This window comes from Bison bison, unplaced genomic scaffold, assembly GCF_000754665.1.
Source record: "Bison bison bison isolate TAMUID 2011002044 unplaced genomic scaffold, Bison_UMD1.0 scf7180017864118, whole genome shotgun sequence".
Taxonomy (NCBI): Eukaryota; Metazoa; Chordata; class Mammalia; order Artiodactyla; family Bovidae; genus Bison; species Bison bison.
Window position 1 is genome coordinate 6,113,849 of NW_011494690.1, and position 4,935 is coordinate 6,118,783.

Below are 4,935 nucleotides of genomic sequence, written 5' to 3' on the forward strand. Positions count from 1 at the left end.
TAATTAGATTTCCTTGAAAATATCTGAAATATGTTTCAATTGTTTGAAATCTAATAATTTTGTTTTTTAAAGTTAGTATTTTAAAAAACACTAGATCTTATACATTTTAAGTAGTATTTTAAACTTAAAATAATGACAGGAAATTCTGGATGTCAACTTAAAATGTGCAAGGCAATTCATAGGTTTTCAAAATTATTTTAGAGAATATAAATAAAATGTTAGAAAGTCACTATTTTCATCTATGGTGTGTAGATATCATCTCTTTAACCTAGACATTTGATGAAGGATAGAAGTGCAAGGCTCTTTCATCTCAAAAGAACCAGCAGTGTGGAATTCTGTAATCCTGACTGATCTACTCTAAACACTTAAAAAGCCCAATCAGGATACAAGGCCATCATAGCTTGGCATGAAATGAGCCAATGTTTCGCCCAACAATGAAGCATCAGATCCTCCTAAAAACAAGACTTTGATCCAAAACCCATATGATTTTTGTTTTGTGTCTACAGTGCTAGGAGTCTTTCTCTTTTTCCAATACAACATATTTTTCTAAGGTACACCCACTTTATCCCCAAATTTCATTGTTTAATGTATGTATTATTTTTCTTTAAATATGTTGCTCTTGGCAAACACTATTGACATTTCTGAACTTCAATAATAAAGTAAATTTTGCAGGTTCTTCCAGACTGAAAAAGCAAGAAACCTCTTCAGTGCTCATATTCCAAATGAGGGCATTCTTTGCTGTTCACTGGTTCTGTGTCCATTGGTCCTGGTCATATGTATTGTTGCATTTCTGTGGTTAGCTCTGTAGGGTGCTGAGCTTTCCCTACAGGGTGGCTCCCTGGAGGCAGTATGGTACAGCAGAAGAGAACAAAATCCAGAGGAAGGAGATTTGAGATATTTAACAGATTTGACACTACTGAGGTAAGTAAGCATGCATAATTTTCTACATTGCACAGGACCTTGGCTTCCTTATTTATAACATAAAGACATTGGATAGATGCCACAAAATTTTCTTCCAGTCTTAAAAGTTTGTGACTTTATGTGGGAACATTTTAGGATGATGAAATGTCCTATTTTATGGTGATTGTCATGGTTATGTTTTTGTATACATTGTAAAAATTCACTGGTGAAGTACATTGTACAGCTGACAAAAAAATTGTGACTTTCAGAAATGACACTAATAGTAACACTTAATGACTGTTGTGTGTCAGCTACGAATTTCTTCACATGTATTGTTTCATCAATGTATCATATATTCTCTAAAAATTTGATACAATTTTTATCCCCATCCTAGTGAGGGGTAACACTAAGATCTAAAGATGTTGGTGACCTGACCGAAATCCACACATGGTGAGTGGCAAAGCCAGAACTCAAATATATGTCTGCCAATCCAAAGTCTGTGCTTAAATAATTTCTTTACTATTAGAAGAAAACCAGAGAATGGGGCATATTTACTGACTGACTCCCTCCCAGGTCCACATATCAGGAGCAAGACAACATTTTTGTTTGTTTCTTTATTTTGCCTTGGTTTTAATCCCTGCCAAGGATTAGTGAGCATTTCTAGGATCATCCTAGTTTTCTCAGCAGGCCTAGGAATCCATTCCTTTCTTTGTGGACTCAAAAACATCACTACTTACATGGAAAAATGCAGAAAAAGGGGCATGCAAATTGAAAAAAAATCATAACAGAAATTTATGTTTTTGTTGTTGATGTATATACATGTTTTAATTTAAGATGCACTCAACTGATTGTAAATCAGCATGTACACATAGAGCCTTAAGGGAATGCTAAACTTTGCCTCCTACCTAACCTGAATATTGTCATATTCCCCTATAAATCAACTCTGCAATGTGTGCTTTTGACAGAATATGTGCTGTGTCAGGCGGTTTTAGCAGTGAACTTCTATAATCAGCAAGGTTATGTGGGACCTTATTTTAAGTAGCAGCAAACAAACATGTCTAAAATAACCTATAGACGAAGGCTTGGCTAACAAAACCAAGTTCCAAAAAGTGGCCATTGAATTTTTTTTTTTCCCACTAGAATTCCTTATAGCAGCCCATATTGTTTTGGGTATAGTTAAATGCCTTTTTGAAGAAAAATGTAATGATAATATATGTATTTTAGTGATATATGGCATGAAGCAATGACTAAAATACTCTTTGTACAAATCAACATGAAAGATGCCTAAATTGGGAGAACTGATTTGTAGTGTTTGGGGGACTGAAATGTGTCTACACATTAAAGATTGATATTGGGAGTCTTTCCCAAGAGAACATTAACTGTATTTGAGTTCTAAAAGTTCCACCCTCAGTAATTTTGTCTGAGAAAGTATCATTGGATTTCTTTGGGTCATTGATTTTCCTAAAGTACAAGTGCTATCTGTTTCAATCTTTGAGATCTAATTATACTCATTCTTACAAATTAAGAGTAAGTTTTTATATTATGCCCAGAAATTCTTAAGTATAATTTCATATTGGGGTTCTAGAATTAAATCTAGAAGATTTAATTGGTAATGTTAAAATACATTTAGAAGTATTACAGGTTATCTTTTCTTGGGGTTGGGGAGAGGAAGCTAAGATTACGTTAAGGTTAATTTACAAAATGTGCTAGAAGGAAAAAAAAAACAAATGCTCTCATTCAATTTCTTAAAATTTAGTGTCATCCATGTTAAAACCACCCAGTGAGATTCTCAAAGGACATGTCCTACCCTTGGCTTACTTTTAAATCAAGCCTTATTTTTGTGTGCAGAAGCAGAATGAATTATAAATGATTATAACATTTAAATTCTAGGTTTATTTTCAAGTGTAGTTGATTTTACTTAAATGGGAATTCTGTAGCTATTTAGTAATTAGGAATGATAGTTCTCTGCAATTCATAATTGGACCCAAAACAGGTGTTTTCTTTCTTTTTTTAAAATTAGAAATATTTTCAGCATTGGCAGAAGAATATATTTTCAAGTGGCTATGAGGTAATCAAATTTTAACTGAATGTAAAAGAAGGTTCTACTTTTGCTATATTTTTAGAATGTATTTTTATTGAACAAATCAAAGGAATCTGCATTCCTAATTAACCAGTTTAAATAGCCGTTAATCAGCTAGAGGTGGTGGTTTAAATGGGCATTAAATAATAGTGATAAGAAAATTAAAAGGAAATAAACTGATACAACTATGTGTAACTGGTTATTCCAGAATATATAAATATATATACTCATGTGTATAAATTTGAACTATTCATGTTATGAACTAAGTGTTAATTAGAATAAAAGTTACATATTATTTCACAATCAGAGTCAAAATCATGATGGATTGTAATTTATTTGAGACCATTAATGACCAAATGAGTCTAAGAATTATGTAATCCTAATGTTATTAATAAATGGCCCTCAGCAATTTCCCAACCTAAATTGTCAATTTAAAAACAGTTTAGATTGAGTATTTCCAATTACATTCCCAAAGTAGGATATAATGGTTTCGGACCACAAAATAGAATTAAGAGGAAGATTATTACAAACTAGACCTATGAAGAATATTCTTCCTCTCATTCGAATGCACCCTCTTTTACTAATAATACCAGTTGGCTCACAAGACTGTTCCCAAGACTGACCACAGAAACAAAACAGATAGTTTGCAACGAACAATGTTACCAACTGAGATAAAGATTTCCTTCTTCTTTCAAAATAATGTAAAATAAAAAGTCTCTGAGTTACATGAAATGATGAATTAGGAACCAATGACCTAAACTAACGATGTTTACTGGAAGGTTACAGAGATTTGTCAGATGGTAGGTCATTCCTCTTCCTGTTTTGCTTCATTATGTATCCAAATGGTCATATGTATGCTGCTGCTGCTGCTGCTGCTAAGTCGCTTCAGTCATGTCCGACTCTGTGTGACCCCATAGATGGCAGCCCACCAGGCTCCCCTGTCCCTGGGATTGACCAGGCAAGAATACTGGAGTGGGTTGCCATTTCCTTCTCCAATGCACGAAAGTGAAAAGTGAAAGCGAAGCCGCTCAGTCGTGTCCGACTTGCAGTGATCCCATGGACTGCAGCCTACTAGGCTCCTCCGTCCATGGGAGTTTCCAGTCAAGAGTACTGGAGTGGGTTGCCATTGCCTTCTCCGGTCATATGTATAATGTCCATTTAAAGTTTCCCTGTAATTAACTACTTTTCTGTGTTTAGAATTTACCATATTTTAACGTTTTCTTTGGCTTTTCTTCTTTGAAAAATTAGAGCAGACTCATTTGAAATATTCTAAATATAGAGTAAAGCAGAAAAAAGAAAAGAAAACCCACAAAGGGCCTTTTTTCTCAGTGATGAACATTTTGATGAATTGTGTGATTTAAATGATTCAGAAATCCCCTGATGTTAGTACTATACTGTGTAAATACAGACTGTAGTGTTATCAATTGTATGTCCACAGGTAGAGCATAAATGACTACAGAATTAGAGAAAGGTACAGGGGTTGTTTGGACTCAGTTCAGTTCAGTCACTCTGTCGTGTCCGACTCTTTGCGACCCCCTGAATCCCAGCACGCCAGGCCTCCCAGTCCATCACCAACTCCAGGAGTTCACTCAAACTCATGTCCGTCAAGTCGGTGATGCCATCCAGCCATCTCATCCTCTGTTGTCCCCTTCTCCTCCTGCCCCCAATCCCTCCCAGCATCAGGGTGTTTTCCAATGAGTCAACTCTTCGCATGAGGTGGCCAAAGTACTGGAGTTTCAGCTTTAGCATCAGTCCTTCCAATGAACACCCAGGACTGATCTCCTTCAGAATGGACTGGTTGGACCTCCTTGCAGTCCAAGGGACTCTCAAGAGTCTTCTCCAACACCACAGTTCAAAGGCATCTATTCTTCGGCGCCCAGCTTTCTTCACAGTCCAACTCTCACATCCATACATGACCACTGGAAAAACCATAGCCTTGACTAGATGGACCTTTG

The 4,935-nt window shown here is 35.7% G+C and overlaps 1 pseudogene; it reads left to right on the plus strand.

The window, feature by feature from the left end:
- The first annotated feature begins 849 nt into the window (after nucleotides 1-849).
- Nucleotides 850-4,935, plus strand: part of LOC104988282 — a 103,200-nt pseudogene continuing 99,114 nt past the window's right edge.